The sequence below is a fragment of the Scyliorhinus torazame genome, chromosome 20 (assembly GCF_047496885.1).
Source record: "Scyliorhinus torazame isolate Kashiwa2021f chromosome 20, sScyTor2.1, whole genome shotgun sequence".
NCBI lineage: Eukaryota > Metazoa > Chordata > Chondrichthyes > Carcharhiniformes > Scyliorhinidae > Scyliorhinus > Scyliorhinus torazame.
In genome coordinates this window covers 141476026-141500081 of record NC_092726.1, presented here as the reverse complement: position 1 = coordinate 141500081, position 24056 = coordinate 141476026, and positions in this window count along the sequence as shown.

Below are 24056 nucleotides of genomic sequence, written 5' to 3'. Positions count from 1 at the left end.
CAGTGTCAGACATGGTGGAATTGCCAGTGTCCAGTATCAGACATGATGGAATTACAAAGCAGACGGTCCAGTGTCAGACATGGTGGAATTGACAGGCAGACGGTCCAGTGTCAGACATGTTGGAATTGCCAGCAGACAGTCCATCGTAAGAAATGGTTGAGTTGCCAGGATCCGTCGAGTGTCAGACATGGTGCAATTGAAAGACAGACGGCCCAGTGTCAGACATGGTGGAATTGCCAGTGTTCAGTGTCAGACATGATGCAATTACAATGCAGACGGTCCAGTGTCAGACATGGTGGAATTGCCAGGCAGACGGTCCAGTGTCAGATATGGTGGAATTACAAGGCAGACGGTCCAGTGTCAGACATGGTGGAATTGCCAGGCAGACGGCCCAGTGTCAGACATGGTGGAATTACAAGGCAGACGGTCCAGTGTCAGACATGGTGGAATTGCCAGGCAGACGGCGCAGTGTCAGACATGGTGGAATTGCCAGGCAGATAGTCCAGTGTCAGATATGGTGGAATTACAAGGCAGACGGTATAGTGTCAGACATGGTGGAATTGCCAGGCAGACGGCCCAATGTCAGACATGGTGGAATTACAAGGCAGACGGTCCAGTGTCAGACATGGTGGAATTGCCAGGCAGACGGCCCAGTGTCAGACATGGTGGAATTGAAAGGCAGACGGTCCAGTGTCAGACATGGTGCAATTACAAGCCAGACGGTCCAGTCTCAGACATGGTGGAATTGCCAGGCAGACGGCTCAGTGTCAGACACGGTGGAATTGCGTGGCAGACGGTCCGGTCACAGACATGGTGGAATTGCCAGTCAGACGGTCCAGTGTCAGACATGGTGGAATTGCCACGCAAGAGCCCAGTGACAGACATGGTGGAATTGACAGGCAGACGGTCCAGTGTCAGACATGGTGGAATTACCAGGCAGACGGTCCAGTGTCAGACATGGTGGAATTGAAAGACAGACGGCCCAGTGTCAGACATTTTGCAATTAAAAGGCAGACTGTCCAGTGCCAGACATGGTGGAATTGATAGGCAGACGGTCCAGTGTCAGACATGGTGGAATTGACAGGCAGACGGTCCAGTGTCAGACATGGTGGAATTGAAAGACAGACGGCCCAGTGTCAGACATTTTGCAATTAAAAGGCAGACTGTCCAGTGCCAGACATGGTGGAATTGACAGGCAGACGGTCCAGTGTCAGACATGGTGGAATTGACAAGCAGACGGTCCAGTGTCAGACATGGTGGAAAATGCCGGGCAGACGGTCCAGTGTTAGACATGGTGGGATTGCCATGCAGACTGTCCAGTATTTGACACGGTGGAATTAGAAGGCAGACGGTCCAGTGTCAGACATGGTGGAATTGCCAGTCAGACGGTTCAGTGTCAGACATGGTGGAATTGCCAAGCAGACGGTCCAGTGTCAGACATGGTGTAATGATAAGGTAACTGTCCAGTGTCAGACATGGTGGAATTGTCAGGCAGACGGTCCACTGTCCAACATGGTGGAATTACAAGCCAGACGGTCCACTGTCAGACATGGTGGAATTGCCAGGCAGACGGTCCAGTGTCAGACATGGTGGAATTGCCAGTCAGACGGTTCAGTGTCAGACATGGTGGAATTGCCAGGCAGACGGTGCAGTGTCAGACATGGTGTAATGATAAGGTAACTGTCCAGTGTCAGACATGGTGGAATTGTCAGGCAGACGGTCCACTGCCCAACATGGTGGAATTACAAGCCAGACGGTCCACTGTCAGACATGCTGGAAATGCGAGGCAAATGGTCCATAGTCAGACATGATGGAATTACAAGTCAGGCGGTCCAGTGTCTGACATGGTTAAATTGCAAGACAGACGGCCCAGTGTCAGACATGGTGGAATTGTCAGGCAGACGGTTCAGTGTCAGACATGGTGGAATTGTCAGGCAGACAGTCCACTGTCAGACATGGTGGAATTGCCAGGCAGATGGTCCATAGTCAGACATGATGGAATTACAAGGCAGGCGGTCCAGTGTCAGACATTGTGGACTAGCCAGACAGACGGTCCAGTGTCAGACATGGTTGAATTGCCAGGCAGATGGTCCAGTGTCAGACATGGTGGATAATGCCGGGCAGACGGTCCAGTGTCAGACATTTTTGAAGTACAAGGCAGTTGGTCTAGTGTCAGACTTGGAGGAATTGCCAGGCAGAATGTCCAGTGCCTGACACAGTGGAATTAGATGGCAGACGGTCCAGTGTCAGACATGGTGGAATTGCCAGGCAGACGGTACAGTGTCAGACATGGTGGAATTGCCAGGCAGACGGTCCAGTGTCAGACATGGTGGAATTGCCGGGCAGACGACCCAGTGTCAGGCATGGTGGAATTACAAGGCAGACGGTCCAGTGTCAGACATTGTGGAATTGCCAGGCAGACGACCCAGTGTCAGACATGGTGGAATTACAAGGCAGACGGTCCAGTGTCAGACATGGTGGAATTGCCTGGCAGATGGTCCAGTGTCAGACATGGTGGAATTGCCAGTCAGACGGTCCAGTGTCAGACATGGTGGAATTGCCACGCAAGAGCCCAGTGACAGACATGGTGGAATTGACAGGCAGACGGTCCAGTGTCAGACATGGTGGAATTACCAGGCAGACGGTCCAGTGTCAGACATGGTGGAATTGAAAGACAGACGGCCCAGTGTCAGACATTTTGCAACTAAAAGGCAGACTGTCCAGTGCCAGACATGGTGGAATTGATAGGCAGACGGTCCAGTGTCAGACATGGTGGAATTGACAGGCAGACGGTCCAGTGTCAGACATGGTGGAATTGAAAGACAGACGGCCCAGTGTCAGACATTTTGCAATTAAAAGGCAGACTGTCCAGTGCCAGACATGGTGGAATTGACAGGCAGACGGTCCAGTGTCAGACATGGTGGAATTGACAAGCAGACGGTCCAGTGTCAGACATGGTGGAAAATGCCGGGCAGACGGTCCAGTGTTAGACATGGTGGGATTGCCATGCAGACTGTCCAGTATTTGACACGGTGGAATTAGAAGGCAGACGGTCCAGTGTCAGACATGGTGGAATTGCCAGTCAGACGGTTCAGTGTCAGACATGGTGGAATTGCCAAGCAGACGGTCCAGTGTCAGACATGGTGTAATGATAAGGTAACTGTCCAGTGTCAGACATGGTGGAATTGTCAGGCAGACGGTCCACTGTCCAACATGGTGGAATTACAAGCCAGACGGTCCACTGTCAGACATGGTGGAATTGCCAGGCAGACGGTCCAGTGTCAGACATGGTGGAATTGCCAGTCAGACGGTTCAGTGTCAGACATGGTGGAATTGCCAGGCAGACGGTGCTGTGTCAGACATGGTGTAATGATAAGGTAACTGTCCAGTGTCAGACATGGTGGAATTGTCAGGCAGACGGTCCACTGCCCAACATGGTGGAATTACAAGCCAGACGGTCCACTGTCAGACATGCTGGAAATGCGAGGCAAATGGTCCATAGTCAGACATGATGGAATTACAAGTCAGGCGGTCCAGTGTCTGACATGGTTAAATTGCAAGACAGACGGCCCAGTGTCAGACATGGTGGAATTGTCAGGCAGACGGTTCAGTGTCAGACATGGTGGAATTGTCAGGCAGACAGTCCACTGTCAGACATGGTGGAATTGCCAGGCAGATGGTCCATAGTCAGACATGATGGAATTACAAGGCAGGCGGTCCAGTGTCAGACATTGTGGACTAGCCAGACAGACGGTCCAGTGTCAGACATGGTTGAATTGCCAGGCAGATGGTCCAGTGTCAGACATGGTGGATAATGCCGGGCAGACGGTCCAGTGTCAGACATTTTTGAAGTACAAGGCAGTTGGTCTAGTGTCAGACTTGGAGGAATTGCCAGGCAGACTGTCCAGTGCCTGACACGGTGGAATTAGATGGCAGACGGTCCAGTGTCAGACATGGTGGAATTGCCAGGCAGACGGTCCAGTGTCAGACATGGTGGAATTGCCAGGCAGACGGTCCAGTGTCAGACATGGTGGAATTGCCGGGCAGACGACCCAGTGTCAGACATGGTGGAATTACAAGGCAGACGGTCCAGTGTCAGACATTGTGGAATTGCCAGGCAGACGACCCAGTGTCAGACATGGTGGAATTACAAGGCAGACGGTCCAGTGTCAGACATGGTGGAATTGCCTGGCAGATGGTCCAGTGTCAGACATGGTGGAATTGCCAGTCAGACGGTCCAGTGTCAGACATGGTGGAATTGCCACGCAAGAGCCCAGTGACAGACATGGTGGAATTGACAGGCAGACGGTCCAGTGTCAGACATGGTGGAATTACCAGGCAGACGGTCCAGTGTCAGACATGGTGGAATTGAAAGACAGACGGCCCAGTGTCAGACATTTTGCAATTAAAAGGCAGACTGTCCAGTGCCAGACATGGTGGAATTGATAGGCAGACGGTCCAGTGTCAGACATGGTGGAATTGACAGGCAGACGGTCCAGTGTCAGACATGGTGGAATTGAAAGACAGACGGCCCAGTGTCAGACATTTTGCAATTAAAAGGCAGACTGTCCAGTGCCAGACATGGTGGAATTGACAGGCAGACGGTCCAGTGTCAGACATGGTGGAATTGACAAGCAGACGGTCCAGTGTCAGACATGGTGGAAAATGCCGGGCAGACGGTCCAGTGTTAGACATGGTGTGATTGCCATGCAGACTGTCCAGTATTTGACACGGTGGAATTAGAAGGCAGACGGTCCAGTGTCAGACATGGTGGAATTGCCAGTCAGACGGTTCAGTGTCAGACATGGTGGAATTGCCAAGCAGACGGTCCAGTGTCAGACATGGTGTAATGATAAGGTAACTGTCCAGTGTCAGACATGGTGGAATTGTCAGGCAGACGGTCCACTGTCCAACATGGTGGAATTACAAGCCAGACGGTCCACTGTCAGACATGGTGGAATTGCCGGGCAGACGGTCCAGTGTCAGACATGGTGGAATTGCCAGTCAGACGGTTCAGTGTCAGACATGGTGGAATTGCCAGGCAGACGGTGCAGTGTCAGACATGGTGTAATGATAAGGTAACTGTCCAGTGTCAGACATGGTGGAATTGTCAGACAGACGGTCCACTGCCCAACATGGTGGAATTACAAGCCAGACGGTCCACTGTCAGATATGCTGGAAATGCGAGGCAAATGGTCCATAGTCAGACATGATGGAATTACAAGTCAGGCGGTCCAGTGTCTGACATGGTTAAATTGCAAGACAGACGGCCCAGTGTCAGACATGGTGGAATAGTCAGGCAGACGGTTCAGTGTCAGACATGGTGGAATTGTCAGGCAGACAGTCCACTGTCAGACATGGTGGAATTGCCAGGCAGATGGTCCATAGTCAGACATGATGGAATTACAAGGCAGGCGGTCCAGTGTCAGACATTGTGGACTAGCCAGACAGACGGTCCAGTGTCAGACATGGTTGAATTGCCAGGCAGATGGTCCAGTGTCAGACATGGTGGATAATGCCGGGCAGACGGTCCAGTGTCAGACATTTTTGAAGTACAAGGCAGTTGGTCTAGTGTCAGACTTGGAGGAATTGCCAGGCAGACTGTCCAGTGCCTGACACGGTGGAATTAGATGGCAGACGGTCCAGTGTCAGACATGGTGGAATTGCCAGGCAGACGGTCCAGTGTCAGACATGGTGGAATTGCCAGGCAGACGGTCCAGTGTCAGACATGGTGGAATTGCCGGGCAGACGACCCAGTGTCAGACATGGTGGAATTACAAGGCAGACGGTCCAGTGTCAGACATTGTGGAATTGCCAGGCAGACGACCCAGTGTCAGACATGGTGGAATTACAAGGCAGACGGTCCAGTGTCAGACATGGTGGAATTGCCTGGCAGATGGTCCAGTGTCAGACATGGTGGAATTGCCAGGCAGACGGTCCAGCGTCAGGCATGGTGAAATTGCCAGACAGACGGCTCAGTGTCAGACACGGTGGAATTGCCTGGCAGACGACCCAGTGTCAGACATGGTGGAATTGCCAGGCAGACGGCTCAGTGTCAGACACGGTGGAATTGCCTGGCAGACGGTCCGGTCACAGACATGGTGGAATTGCCAGTCAGACGGTCCAGTGTCAGACATGGTGGAATTGCCAGGCAAGAGCCCAGTGACAGACATGGTGGAATTGACAGGCAGACGGTCCAGTGTCAGACATGGTGGAATTACCAGGCAGACGGCCCAGTGTCAGACATTTTGCAATTAAAAGGCAGACTGTCCAGTGCCAGACATGGTGGAATTGATAGGCAGACGGTCCAGTGTCAGACATGGTGGAATTGACAGGCAGACGGTCCAGTGTCAGACATGGTGGAATTGAAAGACAGACGGCCCAGTGTCAGACATTTTGCAATTAAAAGGCAGATTGTCCAGTGCCAGACAAGGTGGAATTGACAGGCAGACGGTCCAGTGTCAGACATGGTGGAATTGACAAGCAGACGGTCCAGTGTCAGACATGGTGGAAAATGCCGGGCAGACGGTCCAGTGTTAGACATGGTGGAATTGCCATGCAGACTGTCCAGTATTTGACACGGTGGAATTAAAAGGCAGACGGTCCAGTGTCAGACATGGTGGAATTGCCAGTCAGACTGTCCAGTATTTGACACGGTGGAATTAGAAGGCAGACGGTCCAGTGTCAGACATGGTGGAATTGCCAGTCAGACGGTTCAGTGTCAGACATGGTGGAATTGCCAAGCAGACGGTCCAGTGTCAGACATGGTGTAATGATAAGGTAACTGTCCAGTGTCAGACATGGTGGAATTGTCAGGCAGACGGTCCACTGTCCAACATGGTGGAATTACAAGCCAGACGGTCCACTGTCAGACATGGTGGAATTGCCAGGCAGACGGTCCAGTGTCAGACATGGTGGAATTGCCAGTCAGACGGTTCAGTGTCAGACATGGTGGAATTGCCAGGCAGACGGTGCAGTGTCAGACATGGTGTAATGATAAGGTAACTGTCCAGTGTCAGACATGGTGGAATTGTCAGGCAGACGGTCCACTGTCCAACATGGTGGAATTACAAGCCAGACGGTCCACTGTCAGACATGCTGGAAATGCGAGGCAAATGGTCCATAGTCAGACATGATGGAATTACAAGTCAGGCGGTCCAGTGTCTGACATGGTTAAATTGCAAGACAGACGGCCCAGTGTCAGACATGGTGGAATTGTCAGGCAGACGGTTCAGTGTCAGACATGGTGGAATTGTCAGGCAGACAGTCCACTGTCAGACATGGTGGAATTGCCAGGCAGATGGTCCATAGTCAGACATGATGGAATTACAAGGCAGGCGGTCCAGTGTCAGACATTGTGGACTAGCCAGACAGACGGTACAGTGTCAGACATGGTTGAATTGCCAGGCAGATGGTCCAGTGTCAGACATGGTGGATAATGCCGGGCAGACGGTCCAGTGTCAGACATTTTTGAAGTACAAGGCAGTTGGTCTAGTGTCAGACTTGGAGGAATTGCCAGGCAGACTGTCCAGTGCCTGACACGGTGGAATTAGATGGCAGACGGTCCAGTGTCAGACATGGTGGAATTGCCAGGCAGACGGTCCAGTGTCAGACATGGTGGAATTGCCAGGCAGACGGTCCAGTGTCAGACATGGTGGAATTGCCGGGCAGACGACCCAGTGTCAGACATGGTGGAATTACAAGGCAGACGGTCCAGTGTCAGACATTGTGGAATTGCCAGGCAGACGACCCAGTGTCAGACATGGTGGAATTACAAGGCAGACGGTCCAGTGTCAGACATGGTGGAATTGCCTGGCAGATGGTCCAGTGTCAGACATGGTGGAATTGCCAGGCAGACGGTCCAGCGTCAGGCATGGTGAAATTGCCACGCAGACGGTCCTGTGTCAGAAATGGTGGAATTACAAGGCAGACGGTCCAGTGTCAGACATGGTGGAATTGCCAAGCAGGCGGTTTATTGTCAGACATGGTGGAATTGCCAGGCAGACGGTCCAGTGTCAGACATGGTGGAATTGCCACGCAGACGGTCCAGTGTCAGAAATGGTGGAATTACAAGACAGACGGTCCAGTGTCAGACATGGTGGAATTACAAGGCAGACGGTCCAGTGTCAGACATGGTGGAATTACAAGACAGACGGTCCCGTGTCCGACATGGTGGAATTGCCAGGCAGGCGGTCCAGTGTCAGACATGGTGGAAAATGCCTGGCAGACTGTCCAGTGTCAGACATGGTGGAATTGCCGGGTATACGGTCCAGTGTCAGACACGGTGGAATTGCCGGGTATACGGTCCAGTGTCAGACATTTTTGAACTACAAGGCAGTTGTTCCAGTTTCAGACTTGGAGGAATTACCAGGCAGAATGTCCAGTGTCAGACACGGTGGAATTATAAGGCAGACGGTCCAGTGTCAGACATGGTGGAATTGACAGGCAGACGGTCCAGTGTCAAACATGGTGGAATTGACAGGCAGACGGTCCAGTGTCAGACATGGTGGAATTGACAGGCAGACGGTCCAGTGTCAGACATGGTGGAATTACAAGGCAGACGTTCCAGTGTCAGACAGGGTGGAATTGACAAGCAGACGGTCCAGTGTCAGACATGGTGGAATTACAAGGCAGACGGTCCAGTGTCAGACATGTTGGAATTGCCGGGTATACGGTCCAGTGTCAGACATGGTGGAAATAGAACGCAGGCGGTCCAGTGTCAGACATGGTGGCATTGACAGGCAGACGGTCCAATGTCAGACATGGTGTATTGATAAGGTAACTGTCCAGTGTCAGACGTGGTGGAATTGTCAGGCAGACGGTCCACTGTCCAACATGGTGGAATTACAAGGCAGACGATCCTCTGTCAGACATGCTGGAATTGCGAGGCAGATGGTCCACAGTCAGACATGGTGGAATTGACAGGCAGACGGTCCAGTGTCAGACATAGTGGAATTGTCTTTGCAGACGGTCCAGTGTCAGAAATGTTGGAATTGCCAGTCAGACGGTCCAATGTCAGACATGTGCAATGATAAGGTAACAGTCCAGTGTCAGACATGGTGGAATTGTCAGGCAGACGGTCCACTGTGCAACATGGTGGAATTACAAGGCAGACGGTCCACTGTCAGACATGCTGGAATTGCGAGGCAGATGGTCCATAGTCAGACATGATGGAATTACATGTCAGGCGGTCCAGTGTCAGACATTGTGGAATTGCCAGGCAGACGGTCCAATGTCAGACATGGTGGAATTACAAGGCAGGCGGTCCAGTGTCAGACATTGTGGAATTACAAGGCAGAGGGTCCAGTGTCAGACATGGTGGAATTGCCAGTGTCCAGTATCAGACATGGTGGAATTACAAAGCAGATGGTCCAGTGTCAGACATGGTGGAATTGCCAGCAGACAGTCCATCGTAAGAAATGGTTGAGTTGCCAGGATCCGTCGAGTGTCAGACATGGTGGAATTGAAAGACAGGCGGCCCAGTGTTAGACATGGTGCCATTAAAAGGCAGACTGTCCAGTGTCAGACATGGTGGAATTGTCAGGCAGACGGTCCAGTGTCAGACATGGTGGAATTACAAGGCAGGCGGTCCAGTGTCAGACATGTTGGAATTACAAGGCAGACGTTCCAGTTTCAGACATGGTGGAATTGCCAGGCAAACAGTCCAGTCACAGACATGGTGGGATTGCCAGGCAGACGGTCCAGTGTCAGACACGGTGGAATTTCCAAGCAGACGGTCCAGTGACAGACATGGTGGGATTGTCAGGCAGACGGTCCAGTGTCAGACATGGTGGAATTGCCAGGCAGACGGTCCAGTGTCAGACATGGTGGAATTGCCAGGCAGACGGTCCAGTGTCAGACATGGTGGAATTGCCGGGCAGACGACCCATTGTCAGACATGGTGGAATTACAAGGCAGACGGCCCAGTGTCAGACATTGTGGAATTGCCAGGCAGTCGACCCAGTGTCAGACATGGTGGAATTACAAGGCAGACGGTCCAGTGTCAGACATGGTGGAATTGCCAGGCAGATGGTCCAGTGTCAGACATGGTGGAATTGCCAGGCAGACGGTCCAGTGTCAGGCATGGTGAAATTGCCACGCAGACGGTCCTGTGTCAGGAATGGTGGAATTACAAGGCAGACGGTCCAGTGTCAGACATGGTGGAATTGCCAAGCAGGCGGTCCAGTGTCAGACATGGTGGAATTGCTAGACAGACGGTCCAGTGTCAGAAATGGTGGAATTGCCACGCAGACGGTCCAGTGTCAGAAATGGTGGAATTACAAGACAGACGGTCCAGTGTCAGACATGGTGGAATTGCCAGGCAGACGGTCCAGTGTCAGACATGGTGGAATTAGAAGACAGACGGTCCCGTGTCAGACATGGTGGAATTGCCAGGCAGGCGGTCCAGTGTCAGACATGGTGGAAAATGCCTGGCAGACTGTCCAGTGTCAGACATGGTGGAATTGCCGGGTATACGGTCCAGTGTCAGACACGGTGGAATTGCCGGGTATACGGTCCAGTGTCAGACATTTTTGAACTACAAGGCAGTTGTTCCAGTTTCAGACTTGGAGGAATTACCAGGCAGAATGTCCAGTGTCAGACACGGTGGAATTATAAGGCAGACGGTCCAGTGTCAGACATGGTGGAATTGACAGGCAGACGGTCCAGTGTCAAACATGGTGGAATTGACAGGCAGACGGTCCAGTGTCAGACATGGTGGAATTGACAGGCAGACGGTCCAGTGTCAGACATGGTGGAATTACAAGGCAGACGTTCCAGTGTCAGACAGGGTGGAATTGACAAGCAGACGGTCCAGTGTCAGACATGGTGGAATTACAAGGCAGACGGTCCAGTGTCAGACATGTTGGAATTGCCGGGTATACGGTCCAGTGTCAGACATGGTGGAAATAGAACGCAGGCGGTCCAGTGTCAGACATGGTGGCATTGACAGGCAGACGGTCCAATGTCAGACATGGTGTATTGATAAGGTAACTGTCCAGTGTCAGACGTGGTGGAATTGTCAGGCAGACGGTCCACTGTCCAACATGGTGGAATTACAAGGCAGACGATCCTCTGTCAGACATGCTGGAATTGCGAGGCAGATGGTCCACAGTCAGACATGGTGGAATTGACAGGCAGACGGTCCAGTGTCAGACATAGTGGAATTGTCTTTGCAGACGGTCCAGTGTCAGAAATGTTGGAATTGCCAGTCAGACGGTCCAATGTCAGACATGTGCAATGATAAGGTAACAGTCCAGTGTCAGACATGGTGGAATTGTCAGGCAGACGGTCCACTGTGCAACATGGTGGAATTACAAGGCAGACGGTCCACTGTCAGACATGCTGGAATTGCGAGGCAGATGGTCCATAGTCAGACATGATGGAATTACATGTCAGGCGGTCCAGTGTCAGACATTGTGGAATTGCCAGGCAGACGGTCCAATGTCAGACATGGTGGAATTACAAGGCAGGCGGTCCAGTGTCAGACATTGTGGAATTACAAGGCAGAGGGTCCAGTGTCAGACATGGTGGAATTGCCAGTGTCCAGTATCAGACATGGTGGAATTACAAAGCAGATGGTCCAGTGTCAGACATGGTGGAATTGCCAGCAGACAGTCCATCGTAAGAAATGGTTGAGTTGCCAGGATCCGTCGAGTGTCAGACATGGTGGAATTGAAAGACAGGCGGCCCAGTGTTAGACATGGTGCCATTAAAAGGCAGACTGTCCAGTGTCAGACATGGTGGAATTGTCAGGCAGACGGTCCAGTGTCAGACATGGTGGAATTACAAGGCAGGCGGTCCAGTGTCAGACATGTTGGAATTACAAGGCAGACGTTCCAGTTTCAGACATGGTGGAATTGCCAGGCAAACAGTCCAGTCACAGACATGGTGGGATTGCCAGGCAGACGGTCCAGTGTCAGACACGGTGGAATTTCCAAGCAGACGGTCCAGTGACAGACATGGTGGGATTGTCAGGCAGACGGTCCAGTGTCAGACATGGTGGAATTGCCAGGCAGACGGTCCAGTGTCAGACATGGTGGAATTGCCAGGCAGACGGTCCAGTGTCAGACATGGTGGAATTGCCGGGCAGACGACCCATTGTCAGACATGGTGGAATTACAAGGCAGACGGCCCAGTGTCAGACATTGTGGAATTGCCAGGCAGTCGACCCAGTGTCAGACATGGTGGAATTACAAGGCAGACGGTCCAGTGTCAGACATGGTGGAATTCCCTGGCAGATGGTCCAGTGTCAGACATGGTGGAATTGCCAGGCAGACGGTCCAGTGTCAGGCATGGTGAAATTGCCACGCAGACGGTCCTGTGTCAGGAATGGTGGAATTACAAGGCAGACGGTCCAGTGTCAGACATGGTGGAATTGCCAAGCAGGCGGTCCAGTGTCAGACATTGTGGAATTGCTAGACAGACGGTCCAGTGTCAGAAATGGTGGAATTGCCACGCAGACGGTCCAGTGTCAGAAATGGTGGAATTACAAGACAGACGGTCCAGTGTCAGACATGGTGGAATTGCCAGGCAGACGGTCCAGTGTCAGACATGGTGGAATTAGAAGACAGACGGTCCCGTGTCAGACATGGTGGAATTGCCAGGCAGACGGTCCAGTGTCAGACATGGTGGAAAATGCCTGGCAGACTGTCCAGTGTCAGACATGGTGGAATTGCCGGGTATACGGTCCAGTGTCAGACATGGTGGAATTGCCGGGTATACGGTCCAGTGTCAGACATTTTTGAAATACAAGGCAGTTGGTCCAGTTTCAGACTTGGAGGAATTACCAGGCAGAATGTCCAGTGTCAGACACGGTGGAATTAGAAGGCAGACGGTCCAGTGTCAGATATGGTGGAATTACAATGCAGACGTTCCAGTGTCAGACATTGTGGAATTACAAGGCAGAGGGTCCAGTGTCAGACATGGTGGAATTGCCAGTGTCCAGTATCAGACATGGTGGAATTACAAAGCAGATGGTCCAGTGTCAGACATGGTGGAATTGCAAGCAGACAGTCCATCGTAAGAAATGGTTGAGTTGCCAGGATCCGTCGAGTGTCAGACATGGTGGAATTGAAAGACAGGCGGCCCAGTGTTAGACATGGTGCCATTAAAAGGCAGACTGTCCAGTGTCAGACATGGTGGAATTGTCAGGAAGACGGTCCAGTGTCAGACATGGTGGAATTACAAGGCAGGCGGTCCAGTGTCAGACATGTTGGAATTACAAGGCAGACGTTCCAGTTTCAGACATGGTGGAATTGCCAGGCAAACAGTCCAGTCACAGACATGGTGGGATTGCCAGGCAGACGGTCCAGTGTCAGACACGGTGGAATTGCCAAGCAGACGGTCCAGTGACAGACATGGTGGGATTGTCAGGCAGACGGTCCAGTGTCAGACATGGTGGAATTGCCAGGCAGACGGTCCAGTGTCAGACATGGTGGAATTGCCAGGCAGACGGTCCAGTGTCAGACATGGTGGAATTGCCGGGCAGACGACCCATTGTCAGACATGGTGGAATTACAAGGCAGACGGCCCAGTGTCAGACATTGTGGAATTGCCAGGCAGACGATCCAGTGTCAGACATGGTGGAATTGCCAGGCAGACGGTCCAGTGTCAGGCATGGTGAAATTGCCACGCAGACGGTCCTGTGTCAGAAATGGTGGAATTACAAGGCAGACGGTCCAGTGTCAGACATGGTGGAATTGCCAGGCAGACGGTCCAGTGTCAGACATGGTGGAATTGCCACGCAGACGGTCCAGTGTCAGAAATGGTGGAATTACAAGACAGACGGTCCAGTGTCAGACATGGTGGAAATGCCAGGCAGACGGTCCAGTGTCAGACATGGTGGAATTAGAAGACAGACGGTCCCGTGTCAGACATGGTGGAATTGCCAGGCAGACGGTCCAGTGTCAGACATGGTGGAAAATGCCTGGCAGACTGTCCAGTGTCAGACATGGTGGAATTGCCGGGTATACGGTCCAGTGTCAGACATGGTGGAATTGCCGGGTATACGGTCCAGCGTCAGACATTTTTGAAATACAAGGCAGTTGGTCCAGTTTCAGACTTGGAGGAATTACCAGGTAGAATGGCCAGTGTCAGACACGGTGGAATTATAAGGCAGACGGTCCAGTGGCAGACATGGTGGAATTACAAGGCAGACGGTCCAGTGTCAGACATGGTGGAATTCCCTGGCAGATGGTCCAGTGTCAGACATGGTGGAATTGCCAGGCAGACGGTCCAGTGTCAGGCATGGTGAAATTGCCACGCAGACGGTCCTGTGTCAGGAATGGTGGAATTACAAGGCAGACGGTCCAGTGTCAGACATGGTGGAATTGCCAAGCAGGCGGTCCAGTGTCAGACATGGTGGAATTGCTAGACAGACGGTCCAGTGTCAGAAATGGTGGAATTGCCACGCAGACGGTCCAGTGTCAGAAATGGTGGAATTACAAGACAGACGGTCCAGTGTCAGACATGGTGGAATTGCCAGGCAGACGGTCCAGTGTCAGACATGGTGGAATTAGAAGACAGACGGTCCCGTGTCAGACATGGTGGAATTGCCAGGCAGACGGTCCAGTGTCAGACATGGTGGAAAATGCCTGGCAGACTGTCCAGTGTCAGACATGGTGGAATTGCCGGGTATACGGTCCAGTGTCAGACATGGTGGAATTGCCGGGTATACGGTCCAGTGTCAGACATTTTTGAAATACAAGGCAGTTGGTCCAGTTTCAGACTTGGAGGAATTACCAGGCAGAATGTCCAGTGTCAGACACGGTGGAATTAGAAGGCAGACGGTCCAGTGTCAGATATGGTGGAATTACAATGCAGACGTTCCAGTGTCAGACATTGTGGAATTACAAGGCAGAGGGTCCAGTGTCAGACATGGTGGAATTGCCAGTGTCCAGTATCAGACATGGTGGAATTACAAAGCAGATGGTCCAGTGTCAGACATGGTGGAATTGCAAGCAGACAGTCCATCGTAAGAAATGGTTGAGTTGCCAGGATCCGTCGAGTGTCAGACATGGTGGAATTGAAAGACAGGCGGCCCAGTGTTAGACATGGTGCCATTAAAAGGCAGACTGTCCAGTGTCAGACATGGTGGAATTGTCAGGAAGACGGTCCAGTGTCAGACATGGTGGAATTACAAGGCAGGCGGTCCAGTGTCAGACATGTTGGAATTACAAGGCAGACGTTCCAGTTTCAGACATGGTGGAATTGCCAGGCAAACAGTCCAGTCACAGACATGGTGGGATTGCCAGGCAGACGGTCCAGTGTCAGACACGGTGGAATTGCCAAGCAGACGGTCCAGTGACAGACATGGTGGGATTGTCAGGCAGACGGTCCAGTGTCAGACATGGTGGAATTGCCAGGCAGACGGTCCAGTGTCAGACATGGTGGAATTGCCAGGCAGACGGTCCAGTGTCAGACATGGTGGAATTGCCGGGCAGACGACCCATTGTCAGACATGTTGGAATTACAAGGCAGACGGCCCAGTGTCAGACATTGTGGAATTGCCAGGCAGACGACCCAGTGTCAGACATGGTGGAATTGCCAGGCAGACGGTCCAGTGTCAGACATGGTGGAATTGCCACGCAGACGGTCCAGTGTCAGACATTGTGGAATTGCCAGGCAGACGGTCCAGTGTCAGACATGGTGGAATTGCCACGCAGACGGTCCAGTGTCAGAAATGGTGGAATTACAAGACAGACGGTCCAGTGTCAGACATGGTGGAAATGCCAGGCAGACGGTCCAGTGTCAGACATGGTGGAATTAGAAGACAGACGGTCCCGTGTCAGACATGGTGGAATTGCCAGGCAGACGGTCCAGTGTCAGACATGGTGGAAAATGCCTGGCAGACTGTCCAGTGTCAGACATGGTGGAATTGCCGGGTATACGGTCCAGTGTCAGACATGGTGGAATTGCCGGGTATACGGTCCAGCGTCAGACATTTTTGAAATACAAGGCAGTTGGTCCAGTTTCAGACTTGGAGGAATTACCAGGTAGAATGGCCAGTGTCAGACACGGTGGAATTATAAGGCAGACGGTCCAGTGTCAGATATGGTGGAATTACAAGGCAGACGTTCCAGTGTCAGACAGGGTGGAATTGCCAGGCAAGAGCCCAGTGACAGACATGGTGGAATTGACAGGCAGGCGGTCCAGTGTCAGACATGGTGGAATTGACAGGCAGACGGTCCAGTGTCAGACATGGTGGAATTGACAGGCAGACGGTCCAGTGTCAGACATGGTGGAATTGACAGGCAGACGGTCCAGTGTCAGACATGGTGGAATTACAAGGCAGACGTTCCAGTGTCAGACATGGTGGAATTACAAGGCAGACGGTCCAGTGTCAGACATGGTGGAATTACAAGGCAGACGGTCCAGTGTCAGACATGTTGGAATTGCCGTGTATACGGTCCAATGTCAGACATGGTGGAAATAGAATGCAGGCGGTCCAGTGTCAGACATGGTGTATTGATAAGGTAACTGTCCAGTGTCAGACGTGGTGGAATTGTCAGGCAGACGGTCCACTGTCCAACATGGTGGAATTACAAGGCAGACGATCCTCTGTCAGACATGCTGGAATTGCGAGGCAGATGGTCCACAGTCAGACATGGTGGAATTGACAGGCAGACGGTCCAGTGTCAGACATAGTGGAATTGTCTTTGCAGACGGTCCAGTGTCAGAAATGTTGGAATTGCCAGTCAGACGGTCCAATGTCAGACATGTGCAACGATAAGGTAACTGTCCAGTGTCAGACATGGTGGAATTGTCAGGCAGACGGTCCACTGTGCAACATGGTGGAATTTCAAGGCAGACGGTCCACTGTCAGACATGCTGGAATTGCGAGGCAGATGGTCCATAGTCAGACATGATGGAATGACATGTCAGGCGGTCCAGTGTCAGACATTGTGGAATTGCCAGGCAGACGGTCCAGTGTCAGACATGGTGGAATTACAAGGCAGGCGGTCCAGTGTCAGACATTGTGGAATTACAAGGCAGAGGGTCCAGTGTCAGACATGGTGGAATTGCCAGTGTCCAGTATCAGTCATGGTGGAATTACAAAGCAGACGGTCCAGTGTCAGACATGGTGGAATTGCCGGGGAGACGGTCCAGTTTCAGACATGGTGGAATTGACAGGCAGACGGTCCAGTGTCAGGCATGGTGGAATTGCCAGCAGACAGTCCATCGTAAGAAATGGTTGAGTTGCCAGGATCCGTCGAGTGTCAGACATGGTGGAATTGAAAGACAGGCGGCCCAGTGTTAGACATGGTGCCATTAAAAGGCAGATTGTCCAGTGTCAGACATGGTGGAATTGTCAGGCAGACGGTCCAGTGTCAGACATGGTGGAATTACAAGGCAGGCGGTCCAGTGTCAGACATGGTGGAATTGCCAGGCAAACAGTCCAGTCACAGATATGGTGGGATTGCCAGGCAGACGGTCCAGTGTCAGACACGGTGGAATTGCCAAGCAGACGGTCCAGTGACAGACATGGTGGGATTGCCAGGCAGACGGTCCAGTGTCAGACATGGTGGAATTGCCAGGCAGATGGTCCAGTTTCAGACATGGTGGAATTGCCAAGCAGGCGGTCCAGTGTCAGACATGGTGGATTTACAATGCAGACGGTCCAGTGTCAGACATTGTGGAATTGCCAGGCAGACGGTCCAGTGTCAGACAGGGTGGAATTGCCAGGCAGATGGTCCAGTTTCAGACATGATGGAATTGCCAGGCAGATGGTCCAGTTTCAGACATGGTGGAATTGCCAGGCAGACGGTCCAGTGTCAGACATGGTGGAATTACAAGGCAGGCGGTCCATGTGTCAGACATGGTGGAATTACAAGGCAGACGGTCCAGTGTCAGACAGGGTGGAATTGCCAGGCAGATGGTCCAGTTTCAGACATGGTGGAATTGCCAGGCAGACGGTCCAATGTCAGACATTGTGGAATTGCCAGGCAGACGGTCCAGTGTCAGACAGGGTGGAATTGCCAGGCAGATGGTCCAGTTTCAGACATGGTGGAATTGCCAGGCAGACGGTCCAGTGACAGACACGGTGGAATTACAAGGCAGGCGGTCCATGTGTCAAACATGGTGGAATTGCCAGGCAGACGGCCCAGTGTCAGACATGGTGGAATTACAAGGCAGACGGTCCAGCATCAGACATAGTGGAATTACAAGGCTGACGGTCCAGTGTCAGACATGGTGGAATTGACAAGCAGGCGGTCCAGTGTCAGACATGGTGGAAAATACGTGGCAGACGGTCCAGTGTCAGACATGGTGGAATTGCCGGGCAGACGGTCCTGTGTCAGACATGGTGGAATTTCAAGGCAGTTGGCCCAGTGTCAGACTTGGTGGAATTGCCAGGAAGACTGTCCAGTATTTGACACGGTGGAATTAGAAGGCAGACGGTCCAGTTTCAGACATTTTTGAAATACCAGTCAGTTGGCCCAGTGTCAGACTTGTTGGAATTACCAGGCAGACGATCAAGTATCAGACATGGTCGAATTGACAGGCAGACCATCTAGTGTCAGACATGGTGGAATTGGCATGCAAGAGCCCAGTGTCAGACATGGTGGAATTGCCAGGCAGACGGCCCAATGTCAGACATGGTAGAATTACGAGGCAGACGGTCCAGTGTCAGTCATAGTGGAATTTCCAGCCAGACGGTGCAGTGTCAGACATGGTGGAATTGCCAGGCAGACAGTCCAGTGTCAGACATGGTACAATTGTCAGGCAGACAGTCCAGTTTCAGACATGGTGTAATTACGAGGCAGACGGTCTAGTTTCAGGCATGGTGGAATTGCCAGGCAGACAGTCCAGTGTCAGACATCGTGGAATTTCCAGACAGACGGTCCAGTGTCAGACATGGTGGAATTGCCAGGCAGACGGCCCAGTGTCAGACATGGTGGAATTACCAGACAGACGGTCCAGTGTCCGACATGGTGGAATTGCCAGGCAGATGGTCCACAGTCAGTAATGATGGAATTACAAGGCAGACGGTCCAGTGTCAGTCATTGTGGACTTGCCAGGCAGACGGTCCAGTCACAGACATGGTGGAATTGTCAGGCAGACGGTCCAGTGTCTGACATGGTACAATTGTCAGGCAGACAGTCCAGTTTCAGACATGGTGTAATTACGAGGCAGACGGTCTAGTTTCAGGCATGGTGGAATTGCCAAGCAGGCGGTCCAGTGTCAGACTTGGTGGAATTTCCAGGCAGACGGTCCAGTGTCTGACATGGTGCAATTACTAGGCAGGCGGTCCAGTGTCAGACATGGTGGAATTACAAGGCAGGCGGTCCAGTGTCAGACATGGTGGAATTGCCAGTGTTCAGTGTCAGACATGGTGCAATTACAATGCAGACGGTCCAGTTTCAGACATGGTGAAATTGCCAGGCAGACAGTCCAGTGTTAGACATGGTGGAATTGCCAGACAGACAGTCCCGTGTCAGGCATCGTGGAATTGCCATGCGGACTGTCCAGTGTCAGACATGGTGGAATTGCGAGGCAGATGGTCCAGTCTCAGACATGGTGGAATTGCCAGGCAGTCGGTCTCGTGTTAGACATCGTGGAATTGCCAGGCGGACGGTCCAGTATCAGAAATGGTTGAATTGCTAGGCAGATGTCCAGTCTCAGACATGCTGGAAATACAAGGCTGACGGTCCAGTGTCAGACCTGTTGGAATTGCCAGGCAGACGGTCCAGTGTCAGACATGGTGGAATTGCCAGGCACATAGTCCAGTGTCAGACATGGTGGGTTTGCCAGGCAGACGGTCCAATGTCAGACATGGTGGAATTACCAGGCAGACGGTCCAGTGTCAGACATGGTGGAATTGCCAGGCAGACGGCCCAGTGCCAGACATGGTGGAATTCCCACGCAGACGGTCCTGTGTCAGAAATGGTGGAATTGCCGGGCAGACGGTCCAGTGTCAGGCATGGTGGAATTGCCAGGCAGACGGTCCAGTGTCAGACATGGCGGATTATCCACGCTGACGGTCCAGTGTCAGAAATGGTGGAATTGACAGGCAGACGGTCCAGTGTCAGACATGGTGGAATTCCCACACAGACGGTCCTGTGTCAGAAATGGTGGAATTGCCAGGCAGACGGTCCAGTGTCAGGCATGGTGGAATTGCCAGGCAGACGGTCCAGTGTCAGACATGGTGGATTATCCACGCAGACGGTCCAGTGTCAGAAATGGTGGAATTGACAGGCAGACGGTCCAGTGTCAGACATGGTGGAATTGCCAAGCAGGCGGTCCAGTGTCAGACATGGTGGAATTGCCAGTGTCCAGTGTCAGACATGGTGCAATTACAATGCAGACGGTCCAGTTTCAGACATGGTGGAATTGCCAGGCAGAGAGTCCAGTGTTTGACATGGTGGAATTGCCAGGCGGACTGTCCAGTGTCAGACATGGTGGAATTGCCAGGCACATGGTCCAGTGTCAGACATGGTGGAATTGCCAGGCAGACGGTCCAATGTCAGACATGGTGGAATTACAAGGCAGACGGTCCAGTGTCAGACATGGTGGCATTGCCAGGCAGACGGTCCAGTTTCAGACATGGTGGAATTCCCACGCAGGCGGTCCTGTGTCAGAAATGGTGGAATTACAAGGCAGACGGTCCAGTATCAGACATGGTGGAATTGAGAGGCAGACGGTCCAGTGTCAGACATGGTGGAATTGCCAGGCAGACGGTCCAGTGTCTGACATGGTGGAATTGCCAGGCAGACGTCCAGTGTCAGACATGGTGGAATTGCCAGGCAGAGGATCCAGTGTCAGACATGGTGAAATTGACAGGCGGACGGTGCAGTGTCAGACATGGTGGAATTGCCAGGCAGACGGTCCAGTGTCAGACATGGCGGAATTACAAGGCAGGCGGTCCAGTGTCAGACATGGTGGAATTGCCAGTGTCCAGTGTCAGACATGGTGCAATTACAATGCAGACGGTCCAGCTTCAGACATGGTGGAATTGCCAGGCAGAGAGTCCAGTGTTTGACATGGTGGAATTGCCAGGCGGACTGTCCAGTGTCAGACATGGTGGAATTGCCAGGCACATGGTCCAGTGTCAGACATGGTGGGATTGCCAGGCAGACGGTCCAATGTCAGACATGGTGGAATTACAAGGCAGACGGTCCAGTGTCAGACATGGTGGAATTCCCACGCAGACGGTCCTGTGTCAGAAATGGTGGATTTACAAGGCAGACGGTCCAGTGTCAGGCATGGTGGAATTGCCAGGCAGACGGTCCAGTGTCAGACGTGGTGGATTGTCCACGCAGACGGTCCAGTGTCAGAAATGGTGCAATTGACAGGCAGACGGTCCAGTGTCAGACATGGTGGAATTGCCAGGCAGACGGTCCAGTGTCAGACATCGTGGAATTGACAGGCAGACGCTCCAGTGTCAGACATGGTGGAATTGACAGGCAGACGGTCCAGTGTCAGACATGGTGGAATTACAAGGCAGACGGTCCAGTGTCTGACATGGTGGAATTGCCAGTCAGACGTCCAGTCAGACATGGTACAATTGTCAGGCAGACAGTCCAGTGTCAGACATGGTACAATTGTCAGGCAGACAGTCCAGTTTCAGACATGGTGTAATTACGAGGCAGACGGTCCAGTTTCAGGCATGGTGGTTGCCAAACAGCCGGTCCAGTGTCAGACATGGTGGAATTGCCATGCAGACAGTCCAGTGTTTGACATGGTGGAATTGCCAGGCGGACTGTCCAGTGTCAGACATGGTGGAATTGCCAGGCACATGGTCCAGTGTCAGACATGGTGGGATTGCCAGGCAGACGGTCCAATGTCAGACATGGTGGAATTACAAGGCAGACGGTCCAGTGTCAGACATGGTGGCATTGCCAGGTAGGCGGTCCAGTTTCAGACATGGTGGAATTTCCAGGCAGACGGTCCAGTGTCAGACATGGTGGAATTCCCACGCAGACGGTCCTGTGTCAGAAATGGTGGAATTACAAGGCAGACGGTCCAGTGTCAGGCATTTTGGAATTGCCAGGCAGACGGTCCAGTGTCAGACATGGTTGATTGTCCACGCAGACGGTCCAGTGTCAGAAATGGTGGAATTGACACGCAGACTGTCCAGTGTCAGACATGGTGGAATTGCCAGGCAGACGGTCCAGTGTCAGACATGGTGGAATTGACAGGCAGACGCTCCAGTGTCAGACATGGTGGAATTGACAGGCAGACGGTCCAGTGTCAGACATGGTGGAATTACAAGGCAGACGGTCCAGTGTCTGACATGGTGGAATTGCCAGTCAGACGTCCAGTCAGACATGGTACAATTGTCAGGCAGACAGTCCAGTGTCAGACATGGTACAATTGTCAGGCAGACAGTCCAGTTTCAGACATGGTGTAATTACGAGGCAGACGGTCCAGTTTCAGGCATGGTGGTTGCCAAACAGCCGGTCCAGTGTCAGACATGGTGGAATTGCCATGCAGACAGTCCAGTGTCAGACATGGTGGAATTACAAGGCAGATGGTCCAGTGTCAGACATGGTGGAATTGCCAGACAGACGATCCAGTGTCAGACAGGGTGGAATTTCACGGCAGACGAGTGAGGAAGTACGTTGACCATTTAAGAAGCAGGGAGGTCACACAGCCAATGTCTGAACAGTTGTAGCCAGCTTGCATCAACACTGCCACACGGCAGAACCGGAACCGAGGGACCCAGAGAGTTCCGCAGAGAATACCAAGACGTCTTTCAACACCAGGGTAAAGTCCACCAAGTTTGTTTTCGAGTCACTAGCTTTCGGAGCGCAGTTCCTTCCTCAGCTCAATCCGGTGGAACTCAGCGTTGACTCCAATGGATCTGGAGACGGAGAGTCCCCGAAGTGGTGTAGAATCCTCGCGGCAACATCTTGCTGCTGACAACAACACCATCCCATTGGTGAAGGGGCCGGATAGGGTCCAGGGTGAGCCACCATGCCTCAGATTACCCCTGTGAAGGACTGTTCTAATCTGTCCCTTTTCAATGTCTCCAGCCTTTCTTGTACACAGTTCACTGTAAATGACTCAAGTTGTTTATATGTTACTGAGGGACGTAAGGGGAGGAATCTGATGCCGCTGCATATTTCAGGGGTGATCCCATGTGGTGCACGTTACGCGCTCGGGGCCCATCGTGTGTGAGTGTGTCAACCCCGACTAATGGGGAATAATGCCTGGGAGCAGGAAACAGGCAGTGTGACCTCGGGAGCTCCCATTTAAAAAGCTGTTTCAGAGACCTCTGTGCTGTATATAGTTAACCATTTACTGCTCAATAATCCCTGGAAGCAGGGGACAGGCAGTGAGGCTCCGTAAGCCCCCAATTAAAAAGCTGTGCCAGAGACCTCTGTGCTGTATATAGTTAACCATTTACTGCTCAATAATCCCTGGAAGCAGGGGACAGGCAGTGAGGCTCCGTAAGCCCCCAATTAAAAAGCTGTGCCAGAGACCTCTGTGCTGTATATAGTTAACCATTTACTGCTCAATAATCCCTGGGAGCAGGGGACAGGCAGTGTGGCTCCGGGAGCCCCAGTTAAAAAGCTGTGCCAGAGACCTCTGTGCTGTGTATAGTTAACCATTTACTGCTCAATAATCCCTGGGAGCAGGGGACAGGCAGTGTGGCCTCGGGAGCCCCCAATTAAAAAGCTGTTTCAGTGACCTCTGTGCTTTTATATAGTTAACCATTTACTTCTCTTTTTTTTAACCAGAGAGGATACAGCCAGAGTGAGACACCAAAGAGTGAGTTTGGGAATTTGAATCTAGATGGGAATTCGAAGCTGGGTTGCGAGGAGGTGCATTTTTCCCCTGGTAAGTGACTGGTACGTAGTTTTCTTTTTCATTGTCCAATTAATTGATTTGTTCTTTGGTTTTTCGGAATTGTAGTTGTGTACATTTACCTAAGGTTTAAGACATGGCACGAGATCTCAGACCCGTGGCATGCTCCTCGTGTGCGCTGTGGGAGCTCAGGGACACGTCCACTGTCCCTGGCACTTTCACGTGCAAGGCGTGTGTCCTGTTGCAGCTCCTGTTAGACCGCTTGACGGCTCTGGAGCTGCGGATGGACTCACGTTGGAGCACCC